We start from the raw sequence: 18,765 nt of genomic DNA, 5'->3' as shown, positions 1-18,765 counted from the left end.
TAGACTTGTGTTGAGGCATGGCCATGGCCCATAGCCATGCTGATGCTGATCCAGCTGGGCTATCCCACATAATGCACTTTGAATTGCTGTTGGCTTTTCACCGCCAAATAATCGGGATGTAGATGATGCTCTCAAGTTCACGTAGCTTTTAGCTTCCTTTGGCTCTTAGAGCATATTAATCTGTTTTTTCGCAAATCATCTGACATCCCTTAGGTCTTTGTGCTGCTGAAAGATAAGTAGTCTCTTGCCAAACCAATGCTCCAAATCTCCTTTTGATTTTATTCTTCGACGCTGGATCATTGTCTTTGTCCCTTAACTGCATCCCCACTGGAAGCCAGAGCTGGCCCTATTGCAGAATGCACTGGGGCCACAGAAATGTAGAAAAGTAGAATGTTTATTCTGGTTTATATTGTTGTGGACTCTCCCTGTGTAATTTCCATTCTGATAGAACTTTGGCAGCTTGAACTTAGAGTGTTAAATGTCATCGAGCTTATTTTAAAGCAGTAACTAAGGCTGAGCTTTTTTCTTTGAGGAGTTTGAAGCCTCATTCTTGTCACTGTGAATGGAATTAGTGTGGGGTCACACTGGAAAAGCTCAGCCCTACTACATCAGGATCAGTTCATCAGTTGACAGTGAGGAAGGAATGTGAAGTGCTTATAGGAATGTGAGATTGTATGGGTCATGTTATCTTTGAGAGATTGGTGGTAGAATGTCTGAAAAAGTGGCTGCCTTTGGCAGGGGTTGGGCTTCACTCATTAAGGGACCATGCAACGGAAGGAAATTCCAAGTGGATGCCACGTAAGAATGTCAAGCTGGGACTTAACTCTTTTATTTGAGGATTTGGGATTAGAAAGATTCAGGTTTGCAGTTATATCAGCCTCACAGTTTGCCTCTTGTGTTGTGGCTCACTGGTACAGCTATGCAGCTGTCTATAGCAGGAGCACAAGAAGTGGAAGTGAAATCAGGAGTGCTGGTGCATGTGCCAGCTTTCTTGGAACTGACTGTGCTTGTCTTGTCCCTTAAAAAGCTGGAGCAGGTCTGGATTCTGCTTTATCAGTAGCAGTCTACTTGTGACTTGCTGTGCAGAAACATAAGCTCTCTGCTCTTCCCAGGATGAGATGTGGCTTCCTGTGGGGTTTGCGTGTACTTAAGTCTTTGCACTGTGACACAAAGCCAGCTCCTGGTATCTCCTTCTGCAGCCCATCTTGCTGCATGAGACATCTTCTACCTCTCCTAGCACAAACAGTATGTGACTGGCCAAAGCCCTCTCTTCTGGAGAGTTGCACAGGGTGTCTGAAGCTGGTACATAGCCTATATGTGGAATAGTAATTTATAATAGTCTGATTTCTCCCTTTGATTTAAAAAGTGAAAATATGCTCAGAAATTTTAATAGGTGGAGAAGGTAGTGACTGTACTTAGTCACATCTCCACAGGCAGCGTGGGTGAGGTGGTGGGTGCTGTCTCCCACCAGCATAACTGTGCCCTGAAGAGGTTTGAGTACTTGTAGCAGAGACTGATTAGCATCAGAGCACTTCACCAGTGGCTGTTGCAGTCTGGGAGGCAAGACAGTGGGCAGCTGTGATGCTGATGCTGTCTGTGAGACACCAGACCAAATACTAACTTGTGGCTGAGAATATCAGCCCACAGTCCTTCCTGAACATAGCTTACCTTGTGTAACACAAGGGCCTGCATAGTTTATGAAGTAGGCCTGCACTTACAGTCAGATTTATTCTTAAGCTTCACATAGTTAAGGCAACTATGGTGTAGAGGAATCACTGTGGATGGGAAGAGAAAAAGAATATAGAGGATTCTGAAACCAGATTGGGAATATAGGATTATAAAGCATATTGGTCTTGTATTTTTATTTTTTCTAAAGCTTGTGGGACAAGCTGAATGCCATAAATGTAGTGAAGGTGAACCAGCAGCCAACTACTGTCAGTTTGTGACAGCAGGATATGTTTGAGATAAGGTGTTTGTGATTTGGTGTGAGTGCTTATTGTTTTCCACTGCTCTGGGCTACCTTCTTAGTTTGCTGAATGTGCATCTCCTATCCCTAATGTACATGGAGCAATTGGAGAGAATGTGTAGCTGTTTGGTGGCATGAAATTAAAGCATTACATCCAGAAGTAAAGCCAGAAGGGTAAAGCCAGATGAGGAAACCTCGTGCTTAGAGGCTGCTGCCCTCTTGGCTCTGCCTATTTGTGTTAACATATGGGTGGAGAAAAATGATGCAACTATTTTTATTTTTTCCTTCTTCCTGGACTGGTAAAACCACTGACTGATTTATGTAAACCACTAAACTGAACCAAATTCTTTTGGCAATAGTACATGCTAAGAAATTGCAGTTTGGCATCCTCAACCCCTGCTTTCCTCTTGTGTATCATACCCAGCTGGGCTGGTGCCACTGTCTTCCAGTGCTCTGATCCAGAAGGTTTGCTGATTCTGGTCCACACATTTCAGCGGAGTAACTGCTGTGGCTGATAAAAGGTCTGAATTTCATTCTCTTGCACCTCATCTGCTGTTAGCTCCTTTTTGAGATGTTAATATAATAAACTTTTATGCACTGCTGACTTTAACCACAAATCAAAGCCTGGCTTTAAATGTAAAGGCCTATCGCTTCTGGGAGGAAACTCCTGCTTTCCCCATGCTAATTTGCAGACTGTGGAAGGATACTTGGGAAAGTACCACTCTCTTAACCCTCTTTTGGCTTGTATTCCCAAGTGGCTGTTGTGTGACAGCTTGTTGGCTTTGTAGATTCAAGCTCAGATAAAGGAAGTGATCTGTCAAAAATAAATACCGCACACTGCCCTCTGCTTCCTTAGGAAAAGTTTCATGATTTCCTTGAAGTTCTTGCTGTATCTTTTTGTACATCAGCAAACTAGAAGGGGAGAATGTGTGGTTGGGAAGCCTGCTGGCAGTGGCCAGGGCCTGTGCTCTCTTGTATGTGGTATTTAAGAAGTCAAGATCCTGGACCAAAAGTTCATCTTGCAGCCCACATCTGAAATCTTTATAATATTCACTTGAATTTTGCAAGAGTTTCAACCCTTGCAGTTTCTGTTGTTTCATTTAAAAGATCTGTGCATTCAGGAATCCATTTTCTTTTTCTTCTTCCTATGATACAGATACTACTTGCTGCTTTTAACATGGCTAAAGATCAACTTCTTGTGCATCTAACAGTTCCCTAACCTGTACAACATGTGGTTCAATGCTGTGCACAACAGTGTGTATCGATGGCATGCTCTGTAAACCCCCATGCATGTGTGGTGTGTTGGGTTTGGTTTGCTGCCTGACCTACTGTTAATAGTTCCGCAAGTTGGTTTTTCAAGGGGTAGGAGGAAATGCTTCTGAAGACTGTCAGTAGGACTTAGGAAATGCTTTCTCGTGACTTCCTGGGGGAAGCCGTGTACCTGCAGCACTCAGACTAGAGAATAAGAGGGTGTTGCCATCTGCCAGCTCTGGGGTTCTCCTAAGTTCTTAGATATTTACCACTCTTTTTGTCCATTTTAAAAATCTAATCTAGTAATCCAGTTTCCAAGCTTTCACTCCTCTTGAGAGAAGAGCTGTCACTTTTGCCAAAGTAGTTGTGGGAGAAACCCTGAAACTCCCTGCATGCATTTGTGTCTGTTTTCCTTATGGGTCCATTTCTGCAAAGAGTAGGTGTGGTTGGCAGTGCTGCGTGTTGCCAAAGTTCGAGGGCCTTGCCAACAGTTCTTTCCAGCAGTTTTCTCATCTTCCCCTTAAAATGATGAGAGAATAGACCACCTCGGTTGGTCGCCACACCAGCCATTTAGTTTGTGCCAAACTCACCCTGTGCCTTCACAGTGGGTTCTGCCTGCCCTGCGTCCCTGCGGTGTCTGCCTTTCTGAATGCACCAGCACTTGTTCCCTCTTCTCTTCCTCCTTTCCCCTTGCCCACCCATGGGACACTTCTCTGCTCCCAGTCTGCGGGACGGTTTCTAACTGCATCCATCCTGCTGTGTGGCTGCACCTCAACCCTTCTGCAAAGGGAGATTAGAAATCTAACTTGGAAATAAATACCTGTTTCTTAAGGGGTTTTCTGTTGCTCTGGGAAACAGCATCTAAAGCAGATTTGAGCTAAATGCATCCTGGGACTCTGCTGTTGTCACTGAGTTTGAGAAACCCCTGAGGCACACCATGCGTGTGGAAATCCTGTGGGAATCACTGATGTCAGAGCAGCAACTTGACCAGCAATAGCAAGTAATGTTATTTACATAGCAAAGTATTCAAGTAGTGTTCACGGTAATTTTGAAATTACAGTATTAAACCCATGCTTTTTTTCCTCCTGTTTCCTTTTTCTAATGTTTTCTGGAGAAAAGAAGTATTTATTTTGGCAGAAATATATGTTCTAATAAAAACTTTCTCAATGTACTTACCTGGCTGCGGTAGATTGTTTTGCCCTGTAAAGGTACATTAAATATTTCTGACTGTGCTGTATGCCGTGGGTTTGTTTGCTGGGCCCTATCCTGCTCATCTCATTCAAACTGTTCTCAAGGTAAATATATGTCAGCATTGGTAAATGCTGTCGATATGTGCTTGGTGGGGGAAGGGTTGGACTAGATGATCTTAGAGGTCTTTTCTAACCTTAATGGTTCTGTGACTGATCTTAGAGGTGAAAGATGTGAGCCCGTCTATTTCTGCAGAGGATCTGGTTTCCAAGAGGAGCTTAGCAGCGGGCTGGGCGAGGGCAGGTGCGTGGAACCCGTGGAAGGATGCCACGCACATGCTCAAAAGGGAAAGTTTTCCTCCAACCCGCGGCGGTCGCTTGAGGAACTGAACCGGGCCTGCCGCCTATTTCCTCATTCAGGAAACAGATCATACTCAGCTGCTACGAGTAGCGGCCGTTGCGCTGCAAGTTTCTATCTTCGCCACGAATCAGCCCGGCTGTGCCGGCGTCGCCTCTAACTCCGCTCGGGACCCCGCGGCGGCGGGCAGCACAGCCCACAGCCCCACCTGCCGCCACCGGGCCGGGGCGCAGCTCCCTCCGACCGGCGGGGCGAGCTTTTCCTGCGTCCCCGCGGCTCCGCTGTCGCCCTGTGGAGCGGCCGCAGGTGCCCGCTCTGCTCTTCCTCGGCCGGGACAGGTAAGCGGGGCGGTGCGGGTCTTCGCGGGGCGGGCGGAGCCGGCGCCTGCCCTGGAGCCTGCCCGGTGGCGGGGGGCTGTGTGGTGCCGGGGCGGCCGCCCCCCGCCGGCCATTTTGTGAGGCCGGGGTGCGGAGCCCCTGAGTTGTGAGCTGTTTGTCTGAGCGTCCTCGTTCCTTCAGAGAGCACCACTTCTCTAGCTGTCTCCAGCTGAAAGACGGGTACGGGCGCGCGTTCCCTCAGAGCAGCTCTCTGCTGGGTGAGCGCTGCAGCTGCGGCTCCGGCAGTGTGTGGGGAGCGCTCCCAGGTGGCCTCAGGTGCGTCTCTCAGGCAGGGGCACGCAGCGCTGGGCTCCGCGCATCCTCTGCTCAGGGAACGCTCGGCATCTTCTGCGCCTTCTGGCCCAGATCCGGTGCGTGATGGTGCTGAGGGCCTCCGTGCTGCTTCTCCTTCTCTCTGGGAGAGACGCCGGAGCCTTGCTGAGCCGCAGCGCCGTTTTCTTTAATGTCCCTTGAGAGTGGGATGCACTTCGGTGAACTTGTGTGCGGAACCTCAGATCCTTCCTGCAGGATTTCCTGCCGGGCAGTTGCCCCCCTCGGCCGGAGACGTGGCTGTGTGTCGGGAGCAGCCTAAGGAGCCGGGTAAACAAAGTGCGGTTTCCCAGTTGAAAACTGACCCACTGAATCCTCGGTTGTTCCGATGGAGCTGGTGGATGTTGTGCGTAATGGGAGCTGCTGGCTTTCAGCATTGCTCTGCGCAGCTTCGGGAGCAATTCCCATCTCACTTTTCATCTTCTAGAGCTGTCTGTTTCTGTGTATCACATAAAGTTGTATACATATGAGCGTATCTGTCTGCTGAGAGCTACGGAAATCCTCTGTTCTAGGTCTGACAGGGAATCAGCCCAGGCTGTCCTTTCTCCAGGCAGTTTGATCTGGCAAATAAAAAGATTTATTCCTCCCAAACCTAATTTGATATGTGTTGTGAATTGAGGCTCTATCGTTCCTTGATCTGGAGATGTTATTGCAGGCGAGGAATCCACATGGGGCTGTCTTCAGCAGCATGCAGGCAGTGCTGTAATCCTGGCTGCCTCAGGAGTGACCCGACGGGATGAGGTTCAGTAGACAAGTAACATAAATCAAATGGACACAGCTCCCAGCGCAGTGTTCTTCATGGTTGGAGAGCTTTGCAGATATTGATCCCCATGTGCAGTAAGCTGGGATGGGTTTCCATAATGCAGCTCACGTATTATTCACTGCCTAAATATTTTTGACTCGATATGGCTGCGCTGGAGATGGAATCCTCCCACCTCTTTGCCTGCTCCCACGAGCTCAGCTTGACGTTAGAGGCAGTGATAAGAGGTTTCAGCTGTAGTACTTCTGTTTTCTTTACGGAGCTGTGCAATGTCTTTCCTGCTCTTGCCCAGTACCTTTGCTTGCTGTCTGCATAAGGGCTAAAGTTTTAAAACACCTGTTTTACTTCAGACATCGGAATCCAGAATGACCCATTTTGAAGCATCCAAGGAGAAGTTCTGAAGCAATCAGTGAGGCTTTGTCCTCTGTCACTGTGCTCCCTCTAAGGTAGCATGTGGCCCAGCAGCTCCAAGGGGAGATGCTCAGCGTTGCTCTCATTGCTTCTCTCAGTATTTTTTCCAGCACTTTCTCTTTTCCCCTTTCTGCATCCTAAAGCTGTAATTTCCTTGCTGACTTTAGACGGATTTCCCTATGTGTGTCTCTAATTATAGTTTTGCTAAGCAAACCTGACCTCTGCAGCTGCATAGGGAGTGCTGAGGTTGGGTCACTAAATGTTCTGCTGTGGGATGAAGTACAGTGTGCTCTGCTCATGCCACGTGCTCATGTCTGTCAACCTTACATATTTACATATCATCAGACAGACATTTAAGGGAAAGAATCAACAATGGTGGCGTGAGATGACTGGTATCTCTGTGGCATAAAAAAAAAAATGCCAGCTGCCCAGATATGTCATACAGACTATGCAGTGTCAGTGACCCATGCTTAGGATGTAGTAAAGGAATTAAGAGAAGTGTGTGAGGATGTGTGAAGGGATGTACAGGGAGCTTCCAGAAGTCTGCACTGGCTGACTGCAAGTGCATGGCACTGCCTTTGCTATCTACCGTGATTCCCTGAAAGGAGGGAAACAAAGCTGGCAGAAATCCTGTTGTGGCTGCACACTGTCCAGCCCCTGGGAAGGGAGAATTGGCACAGGCTGTCCAGGCAGGTGGTAGAATAACTGTCCTGGAGGTGTTCAGGATCCGTGGAGATGTGGCACTGAGGAATGTGGTCAGTGGGCATGGTGGGGCTGGGCTGGAGGTTGCTCTGGATGATCTTAGAGGTCTTTTCCAATCTAATGATTCTGTACCCTTCAGCAGACCACCTTCACGTCAAAGCAGTGCTTTCAGCTGCCCACTGTCCCCACATGAAGAGAACAGATCGAGCTTATCCTTTGCTGAGGATTGGAATTGTAGATGACTGTACTGTCAGAATGGCACCAGTAGATCTTTCCCTATGGTCTCACTCTCAGCTGACATTGGCTGGGCTGAGCCTTACCTGCTACAAGGGCTGCGTTCAGAGAAAGTGAGCAGAGTGCTGTGCTGGGAGGAGCTGAGGTGAGGAGATGGGATGTGTAAATATTGCTCAGAGTGACTTGCACTTAACCCAGGCATATGGACTAAATGCAAATACCCATGCCGTTTTTCAGGTGGGACGGGTTGGCTGGCAAAGCTGTCCATCCCTCTCCACTGTGAATCACCTGAGGCTGAGACCTGGGGCGGGCGTTGGGCCAGCTGCCCTCCTGGGCAGCTGCTGAGCTTTGCCCAAGGAGGAAGGCAGGCGTCATCACTGAGATAAGACACGGCGTGACCAAGTCCTTGTTCCCCTTAGCAGGCACGGCTGAGTTTGCAGCCCGGAGGAGCAACCAGACCTCACCTCTTCTATCCAAGACATGAAGCCCTGACACTGGAGCCTCAGAGGGAAGGTGCGTGTGGTTCTGCCCAAAGGGACGGTGAGTGTGGAGGAGCGGCCACCTGGTTGCTCTGCAAGCAGAAGGCATGGAGCTGGGAGCTCCCGTGTCTGTCTGCTGGGGTTAGAGGTGCTGCAGCTCCATGGGCCTGCAGAGCTAAAAGTCCTCTGAGCTGCTCTGAGGGTCTGACAGAGCTAAGGGTTCGTCCCTCTCTTCAGCTCTCTGATTTTTGGAGTCAAGGAGTCTGTTGTCCTGAGCTGTGCCCTTCTGTCTGATATCATGGTAGCTTGGAAAGGAATTCAAATTTATTGGAGGGATAAAGAATGCAGATGTCCCTGCAGATGCATGTTTCTTCCATTTCACACTCTGCTTCTGCGCTCAAGAGCTCCCTTTGTTCCTCCTCATCCTCTTTACTTCTTACATGAGCTGGCAAGATTTCTGCCCTTTAGATATGAAACCTGAGGAGTAATCCTCTACTCCAGTACAGAAGCACAAAACCCTTTGGTTTAATGCTTTAACTATGGCACAAAACATCTTTTGCTTCCTATGCAAATCCAGCTGCTTGTTCTAAGCTGCTGCATGCAAAAGCACCACTTGTAGTTACTCATGCTGGGCAGAGTGGTGCAGGTTTTATGTAAAGTATAAAGATAAGATTTCAGAGGTTCGTCAGAGAACACAGCAATACACAGATTTATGCTGGAGAGAGGTCAACATGGCAGTGCATCATTCATGATGATCCTATAAAGAGCTCTCACCAGCTTGAGGTTGGGGATCGCTTTCCCCTTATGATGTATGGCAGTCGTTACAGGTCTGACTCTTCTTGATAGGTCCTTGGTATTGAAGAATAGATCCCCAGGTAAGGAAGTGAGCAAGCCTGTCTTTCTATACTTGCACAATCTTACTCTCAGCAGTTTCCTGCACTTCAGGCACAGTTTTGAATGCAGACCACTAATCCAGTTGAGTTGTACATACTGTTCTCTTCCCATGTCATCTGCACACAGGAAGAGAAACTGCATTTAGCAAACTCTGCTTCTGCAGCAGGGAGAGAGCTGCCCTGACAGAATACAGCACTGGCTCAAGAGATTCACTGAATGATATTAGTATGGAAAGAAGTGTGCAGTGTATATATTCAAATGAAAAAAATCTGTATGTGCACATGTCACGTTTCATTTTGTTTTTCCTTTTCCTCTACCTTCCTGTGGTGAAGTTGCTCCTCTCCTGTTTGCAAACTTGTCATCTGGGATCCTAGGCAGGAGGTATTTAAATTGATATCCTTTAAAGGGATATCAAAGAAGCAGGTAGCAGTGGACTGATTATCCACTTTTTATGGACTTGATTTTGACAGTGCATGATCTTTTAACACTTTCCAGGCATCTAGAAAATGTTAAAAAGATAAACCACTCTGGTACATTAATGATTCAAAAAAGATAAATTTATAATGAAATCACTCTGTACATGTAACTATTTTCAAAGTTCAAAGTCCATAAAAAGCATTATCTTTGGATGTGTAGGGATTTGTTGGTTGTCCTCTCTCCTTGTCACATCCCTGCTGCACTCAAGCACAAGATCAAGGCAGACTGTGGTTTGGTGACTCACCCCATTCTGACGCCTGGGTCCCTCTCCTCTGTTCAGGTTGGGCACATGGCATTCAGTCTGTAATCATGCTTGAGAGCCCTCACTGCTTCCTGAAGTATTAGGGAGGCTGCAGTGATGCTAAGATTGTTTTAATCCAATTTGATCTGTAAACCCACTTCTATGAAAAATAAAAGAGTGGGGGGGTGGTAGTCGAGTGTCTTTGCTAAATCTAAACCCTTCCTGCATCAGAGGATGAGGGCTTTTTCTTTTTCAGCAGCGTACCATTAAATACAGAGGATACACAGTATGGTTGGATTGGCATTTCTATGGGAACCATAACTTTTTGCTTTCCTTGACCTTTACCCACATAGTGCTAAAGATTCATTAATGTGGCTCCAAAACACCTTTTTTGTTTGTTCAATAAGCTTGTTGCAGTCAGTACTTGGGGAAGCTTTATAAGGGCCTGCAGGAGGAGATGAGAGACAGGGCAGGCTGTGAGGCACAGAAGGGCAGCTCTTTTCCTTCTCTGTGCTGCTTAGCAGCATCCCAGCTAGCACGAGGTGTGCAGGCTGAGACCACAGGTCAGTGTGAAGCATCTCTGCAGCAACGATAAACAGAATGGTGAGTACATTCCCCTGCTCAGAGGCAGATAACACACTTGGTCTGATTTTTATTTGCCTTGACTACGCAGCCAGAGCCTGCCCCGAAGGGTGCGCGGTCATTCTTGCTGCCCTTCTCTAGTGGAAGAAAACTGTGTGAGGAGTGTCCCACCTTAACCTTTGCCTCTTGCAGATCTTTCATCTCTTGCTCCTGGGAGCTGTGTTCTTTGCTGTTTGCGGCCTGATAAAGTTTCTGCTCCTCAGATGCCATCTGGAGGATCCTGGTTTACCTCTCCTTTTCCCTGTGCTTTCTTGCTTCTCTTTGTGAGACAAGCAGTGCAGTAATAAGTCAGTGGCATCAGGTTTGAGGTAGGACTCACAGGGATAGTTTCCAGCCCTGCTCTTGTTGAAGTGGGGTGGACAGCAAGCTGCATGCCTGCCTTGGGGAGCTCCAGCTGATGTGACCCTACAGTACACAGTACAGATGAGAGATTGTTGCTTCCTTCCCATTTCTTCCCCTCTTGCCTAAGGCAACTTAGGAACAAGCCTTTCCCCTTCGCAGCTGTGCATGAGGCAGGATTATGAGGAATTTACCCTGAGAATGCAATGGCAGCATTCCTTGTGCCTTTTCTGCACTGACTGCTACTAGCCAGCTTGCATTGGAAAGGGGACGGGATGTAGTGGGAGCACTGCAAACCACACCTCCTGCCGGGACCTGCTCAGATACTCTGTGTACAGTGGTAGTGTTATTTCTTCCTTTGCTTTTTGGTGTGGACTACTGCTGGCTCCAGGGAAGAGAATTGAAACCATCCTGCTCCTGGAGGTACTTGGGGACAGCCACAGAGAAAACATCGGGTTATGGAACTGGGGAGGGGATGGAAAGTCACTCTTGGATGAGGAATTGAGGGAAGGAAGGCTGAAGGAGCTCACAGCTGCTGAGTCTCAGCAGAGTTTCTGCCTAGGAACTTTTTGTTCTGGTTTCCTGCCTTCCCGTGGCAGAGGGAGAATGCAGGGGTTGGCTTTGAGGAGTTGGAGATGCTTGATTAACGGGTGGTGAATTCTTCAGGTTGGGCTACCCAGTGCCTTTGCAAGTGTTGAACTGAAAGTATGTGCTCTCATTTTGATGTAGTTCTGCAGGTTGTTTAACCTATGCTGGTGACCACTTGGTTTTGGAGCTATGGGTTTGGAATAGCACTGCAATGGCTGCATTGCGCTGTCAAGGGTAAGCTTAGAGAGAAAAAGTACTGCTTAGAGTATGTGTGATCGTGGTGTTTTCTGAGTACGACTGTACTCAGATTAGATTGTTAGATTGACTACTAAGGACTTTTTTCCTGAATACTTTGTGAAAACAGAATTTGTCTTTAAAAACATTTGTTAGGAAGTTTTCTACCACCTCACCTATGCTCTCCTCTTACCCCCTATTTTCTGCAGCCCATGTCAGTGCTGCTGCTGTGGGCTTCTGACCTGGTCACAGCTTTCAACAAAGGAGGGAAGATTTCCCCCAGTAATTTTAATTAATTTCCCCAAGCAGACAGAGCACCTAAACAAAGGGAGCTCTCTCAGACAAAGCACCTCCCAGACAGCATCAGCTTCTGAGTTTGCTTGAAGTGCTGCTGCTGGCTGCTGTTAGCTGGGAGGATCTCTGCTGAGAGGTAACTGAGCGTTGTACAGCGGTACTGTGGCCGTTCCAGTGAGGCAGAGATCGGGTTAATTGTCTTCTCATGATTGGCTTCGCCCAGCTGCCTCAGCTGTGTTTGTTTGAATACATTTGCAGAAAGGTCAGACTGTCCGTGGCTCCCATACATTGCTCGTGGGCGAAACCCATGGAGCAGCAGCTGCAGAGAGGCTTCTCTGGGGAGTTGCTGTCTAGAAACCTTCTCCCTGCTCATTCCTGCCGAGTAATCTTGCTTTTTATGTATTTATTTTAATCCATTAAGTGCATCTTGAAGATTCACTGTTGTGAGGTGAAACTTCTCTCGCCATCCTGTTGCCAGCTTGCAAGCCAGAAGCAATCACAGTGGTGAGATCACTCTGTCCAGTTCTCAAGAAAGGCTGGAGATGAGGAAAAAAGGCTTAACTTCGTGCAGTTCCTGCAGCTGTAGCCCTCTGAATAAGTGCTGTTCAGGTGCCACAGAGATCTTGCTGGCTCAGGTGGAGGAGAAATTGCTCTCAAAATTCCTCAGTACACAGTGTGAGAGGGTGCTCTATCCAGCTGTAGAATTCCTACTTCAGAAGGGGGCTGGGTGGTCTGGTGTTTCATCCGTGTGTGATTTGGGAGCTCTGTTCTGCACGAGGCTGTCAATTGTTCTTTGTGTACCATTAAGTTCCGGATCAGGGATCTTGATCAATGAAGACGTAGCTCTTTCCTTACTTCTGTTCTTTGCACCCAGCGTGGCCAAGTAGCATGAATCTGGTGGGACCACTCTGGCTTCTGGTTGCTATTGCAGGTACAACCTGCTGTGCACACACTTTGCTTTGCTCAAGGGGCAGATGAGGCAGCTCTGAGGCAGTCACTGGTGATGTTCAGTTCAACAAGCTGAGGAGCTGCTCTGGACCTGTGTCATTTCCTGAAAAGATTATTTGCAGAGCTTTAAATGCCAGCTTAGGCCTGAAGCTTCTTCCTTGTGGAGCCTTGCTGCTGCCAAGCAGCCCTGGGAGTAGAGAAGGAGTCAGGGGATCTGCTTTGATGGGGCTCTCCTTGCTTGGTTTTCAGCTCAAATCAGAAGCAATCCACCGTGTCTGATGTTGAGTGCCAAGTCCTCTGTCTTCTCACCTATTTTTCCTCTATCTTCTCTTCCTGCCTTTCCTGTAGGTATCACCGTTAGGGCAGAGCACGTGTGGAGAGCATACTTGATGTAAACACATGGAACCTCCTTCCTAATTGCTGTACTCAGGGCAGTGTGTGCCTTCAATTTCGCAACACTGCTATGAGGACTCAGCTGGAGAATAAAGGCTATGTTATCTCTTTGCAATTAAAAAATCCTATCTTTCTCAATTACAGTTCTTGAGTGGATTGCCCCCGTCCTCTAGCAACCACATACTTGTGGTAGAACATTAACAGCAGTGGCATCAGCAAGAAACCTGATACTGCTCAGGGCCTTTTCTACTTGACTAAGTGAATGATATTTACTTTCTCTTGGCTAATTGTGTCCTTTGTGGATGTGCAGAACGATCTCCAGTCTTTGGAAATTCAATGAGTTCTCCTTGATGCCAAAGGGCATAATACTGTGGGGTTTTTCCATTCCTCTGCCTTTGTGGTATATGAGATAAATCCTGGTGTTGCACTGTTTGAGATGTTGCCCTGTTCTGTTTTGTTTCATTTAAAAAAAAAAAAAAAAAAGCTTCAGGAAACTTGTAAGCCTTTTCAAATGAAGGCATTTGTAAAAATGAGTTGTTTCTAAACTAGCTGTTGCTATTTGTCATGTCTTACTGCAGGCTTGTACTTTATTTTGTGGAAAATCTGCTGCATGCTAGTTACATTGACACATCCTAGACCATTAGATGTTTATGGAAAAAATGTGGTTCGGATTTTGGTTTTAATTGCTGGGAATTAACTCATGGCCCAAATATTGTTGAGGAAAAACTGATGCTTTCTCTCCCGCTCCCCAAGACAAACAAGCCAACAAAGCCAAAACCCCAATTAGTAGGAGCAGCTCCAGAGCAAACACACGCCCTCCGTGTTTGCAGTGCCAACACCGTGACGCTGCCAGTGTGACAGCTGTGAAGTGTCCTTGGTTTGTGCTAGCTGAGGAATGGTGTGTGGGTGCGACAGAGACAGAGCCTTTGTGGCACCTTTCTGGGGGAGATACTGTTGTTTTGGAATGTTGGGGATACCTGTCTGTATTGCAGAGGGGTTGCTCTGACAGTTCTTGGCGCGTGTCGCTGCTTTCCGCTGTGCTGTTGAATTGTGACGCTCAGAAAGCAGTGGTGAGTGCAGCTTGGAGAAGTTCATGGCACTTGTGGCTGGAAATAGGGAACTGGTGCCAGCCTCTCTGCGCAGATAGGCCCTTAGGGTCTTCGTGCAGCGGGTTTCTTTGTGGCATGATTTTTTGACAAAGTTCAGCAAGTTGGTAGGGTAAGTCGTAAAGAAGAATTTCTCTCTGATCTTCGAGGGGAATGGTGCAAAGCAGCAGAGTATGTCCTTGAGGAGCCCATTCCAGCAGTCCATGGTTCTGGGATATACCTCTTTATCTTGTTGGCATGTCCCATAATGAAGTCATCTGTTGATAGTGCAGTGTGGGTTAGCTCAAAGCTATCAAACTGGGCTAATCTCCCACTGAATAAACAACACAAAGGTTCCTGGATTCGTTCCTATTTCCTTAAAGGAGTACAATCAAGTGCAGGCAATTAAAAGAGAGAGAGAGTGCGTACCAGATATTACACCTGATTGCAGGCTCACAGCCCAGGGTGTGTATGGGTTCTCTTAACTTTTAAAGAAAAAAAAAAACCTTATAAAACAATTGATGTTTTTCTAATTTTTCAATGTATTTCTTTTCCTGCCATTCCCTTTGGGAAGGGAGAACCCAACAACCACCCAAACAGATCCCAAACAATGGAAGCGAATTTCCTACAAGAAGGGAAAGATTAAAATTAATTTTATACAAAGTATGCTGAGAAGGAACTTTTCTTCCTGCTTTCCTCCCAGTCTTTCAGTGGCTGTTGCAGAGCTTTTTACAACAATTTCCACCAAATGGGTGCCCAGTGTCTTGGAGCAACTCTTGGAAATTTAGCCTGCATGGAAGCATGTTTGACACAGAGATCAGTGTTCTCTGGCAAGGCTCATTTCTCCTTTACATTCACCTGATCAGAGAGGCTTGTCTGGCTGTAATGCAGTCCAAATATGTGCTTTTTGCTTGTAATGAGGGTACTTGTTATAAGTGTGTGTAAGTAATGATGCTCACAGTAAATATGTGAGATCACTGAATCTCACAGTGCTATAAAATCAAGAGCCTACTCACCTATAAAGGTGTTTGTCCTACAAGAAGCACTGTTTTTACAGTAATTACTGGCTTTCAAAAGAGCAGGAGAGAAAAGAAGGTAGAGTAAACAGTGCAACTGGCAGATGTTTGGTTCAAAGTGATAAAAGAGCCAATAAGCTTTTGCTGCCCTTTTCTTTTATATCCTCCTTGTTATGCAGCTGCTCCTGACTAATGCTTCCAGTCCATGAGCGAGCAAACACTTCATGCTTCAGTACCCTTAGGACAAGAGATAATGGCTCTAAGTTGCACCAGGGGAGGTGCAGGTTGGATTTTATCTCTTCTCCAAAAGAGCAGTGATGTGGTGGCACGGGCTGCCCAGGGGTGATGGAGTCACTGTCCCTGGAGATGATCAGGAACCGTGTGGATGTGGTACTGAGGGACGTGATCAGTGGGCATAGTGGGGTGGGTTGGTGGTTGGACTTGGTGATCTTAGAGGTCTTTTCAGCCTTGGTGGCTCTATGATTCTGTGATCTGGGTGTGCTCCTGCTCTGCATCTGTTGTGGGCTGGAGCAACAGGCTTCTGCTGCAGAAACACCTCACCATGGCCCTTCTTCTCCTCTCTGTGTAACATCCTCTGGGACAGGGGAGCAAGTCTGCCTTATCTGGTGTATGCATCAGAAGTGATATCAGCTGAAGGACACCTCTGAATTCCTTAAGTGCTTTTGTATCAGCCTGTATTTGCTGCTGGGTGGTCTCCTTGGCTGGCACTGATCCTGCAAAGCAGCTTGGAGAGCGTGTGGCCCAGCCTGTGGCACCTCACTGCCCCCTAAAAACATTTTTCTGGCATTTCTGTGGCTCCCTTCAGTGCTGTAGAACTCCTTCTCATGGATGTATGTCCTTCTGATCTGTTTCAGCAACCGGCTTATGCGTTTAGCTTTTGTACCAGGATGGGCTTTTTATGTTTCTAATAATGTTGCCTTAGGCAGAGATGTGCAGGATCTCCTCTGGGAAATTTCCAGTGATGATCTGACAGCTTTGTTTTGTGTGCACCTTGGACACCTACTACATGCCCAGAAGGAATCTTCTTTACGAATCCCCACTACCACAGCGTCACCAAATACGCAGCAGCACAGGAACACAAAAACCTGCTTTCCTTTATAGCTCTACAGACCCCAAGCATTGGCCTTGCACCAGAATCCTGGTAAGCCACTTAGCCAGTCGTCCTTAGTTTTTCCTTTGTTCACTGTAGGTTCATTGTGCTGCATTCTGGCAGGACTGCTAGGAATGCTGTGTGTTCAGCTCTTTACAGTGCCCTGCCTGGGACTGAGGTCACCTGAGGACCAGCTGTGCAGAGTTTGGCTGTGCTTCCCACTTTCCTTTTCTCATCAGGTTGAGAAAAACCCCAAAGTTGTCATGTGCACACGGTGCTTGTGGTCACAGATAAGGGCTTGGTTGTTGGTGGTGTTTGAGTCATGACTTTTCTTTACTTTTTTAGCTCTGCTGCTACACTAATAAGAATTCAGAGAGAATAAATTGGCAACCATGACCTTGTAACACTGTCTTACAAACAGTATTTCCACTTTCCAGGAATTGCACCTTGTTTTCATTCTTCTGTTTGCTGAAAATTACGGACACTTCAAGTTCTATGTTCAGGTGTTTCTTTTCTTCAGCTATGAGGTTTTGAAACTGTTCTGACGTCTGAGTTTCACAAGTAATTATCAGTCTCCAGGAATAGAATTTTAAAATAGAGTGCTAGCTGTTACAAGAATTGGATTCAAATTGGAGGGTTGACAGTGCCAGCATGGGCAGGTGACATGCCTTGCCCAGGGCTGTATAGCACATTGAGTCAGGATTAAGATTCATCTTGCGATTTCCCATCTGAAGGCCTGTCAGATCCAGCTGATTTTCTGGCCCCACTTTGCACAAGACAAACTACAGTTTATGCCTAGAGAAGTTAAAATATGCACATAAAACTGGTCTGAGTTACCTCTGTGTGGAAAGCACCTGGTGTTCCTTATCCTTACCAGCAGTCAAGTTCCTCCTGTGCTTCGGCCAAGATGATTTGTTTGCTTTGCAGACTCTGCACACCAGGAAGGTTGTCTTCTAGGTGCAAGTGAATTTCTGCATGCTGGGCCCCAGCATACACCATGACGGGAGGTAGCTGTTGTAATCCACAGATCCTAAGGACTGTCTTTTCTCTCTTGAGCTCTGTGTCAGGTTTTTTGCACACTTGACATCTGCTCAAATCTGGACTGTGCAGTACCAGAGCTGACTGTGAGGGAAGGATGAGCTGTAGAATGTGATGTGCAGAGGTGGCAATTGGAGCTCGTTGCTGCTTTTGGGTCTCAAACACTTCCATCTTTTAGTAGATCTCCCAGACCCTGGAAAAGAGTTGTTAGTCTGGGCTGGATGGGCAGATGTTGTGGTGATGGGAATTAATAGCCTAAAAGATAGAGACTGCCCTGATCCTAAGCTAAATGTGGGAATGCCTAACTGGTGTTGTCTCATCGGCTGTCTTGCCTGCCAGATGAGACCTGGAGAAATGAGTTCTGCGAGGTGAGAGGTGGAGAAATGAGTTCTGACAGGTCTTTGTCACTAGGAGGTGACTTGATTACTTGTCCCTGTGGAACATGGCAGGTTTGGTTGACCAAAAGCATTAGATGCCTGTACCTATCTGTCTCTTTTGTCTCCTTCAGTGTTATCCTTCAGCGATACTCTGCATCTTGCTGATAGAGCTGCTCCCCAGCAGTTTGCAGCAACTAACTGTAACTGGGGCAGGTCAAACTGAGATCTGCTTCACGCCTCTCGTCGGCATTTCTACTGTGCGATGCCTTTACAAACGGGGATGGAGATGAACAACTGGAGACCCTGGCGGAGAAGCCCATCAGAGAGCTGCCAGGTGTTTTGCTTGCTGAGGCTGTCTCGTATTTGCAACTTTGTTCCTCTACGAGTGCCATCTCGCCACTGAGAGCCACATCTGGTTTCAGGCCTCTCGGAGCAGCTTGAACAGGAGACTCTGTGCTCTGAATGTTGAATTAATGGGGTTGGTCTCTTACAAGAGCGAGTCAAATCCTTTCAGACTCTTGTCCATGTCATGCTCCCAGCTCTCCTAATTAAGAGGTTTTTGCCATTGCTAATGTTTGGAAGCTACGATTCTGTTGGGCTTTTGATAAAGTAGGGAGGTGCTAGAAGTAGGGATATCATGTTTCCAATTTCAGCTTGCAGATGATTCTGAAGAGAACAGAACATCCTCCTTGTACAACCTTTTGATTGCTGCAGCAGAGATGAGAGTCGTCATCTGTGTGGGTTGCTCTGGCTTTTGAAATACAAGTTGATGAAGCTCATAGCAAAGAAGTAAGATCTTTACTTCTGGGAGACATCAGCCCCTCTCAGATATCTAGAGAGAAGTTTTAGAAAATGTATCTCTTTTTTGTGCTTGTTCACATTCTGTTCCTTTTTTTTTCTTTGTCCCCATTCTTGTCACAGCTCTTGCTTTGAGTGTACTTGTGGAAGAAATGGGTCTGTCAGAAGGGTTCAGCAAGGTGACGTGTGACAGCCAATAAATACAGTTCACTGGTGTGGCTATCTGACTCACCAT

This window comes from Meleagris gallopavo, chromosome 5, assembly GCF_905368555.1.
Source record: "Meleagris gallopavo chromosome 5, MGAL_WU_HG_1.1, whole genome shotgun sequence".
Lineage (NCBI taxonomy): Eukaryota > Metazoa > Chordata > Aves > Galliformes > Phasianidae > Meleagris > Meleagris gallopavo.
Note: the sequence above shows the minus strand (reverse complement) of the source record.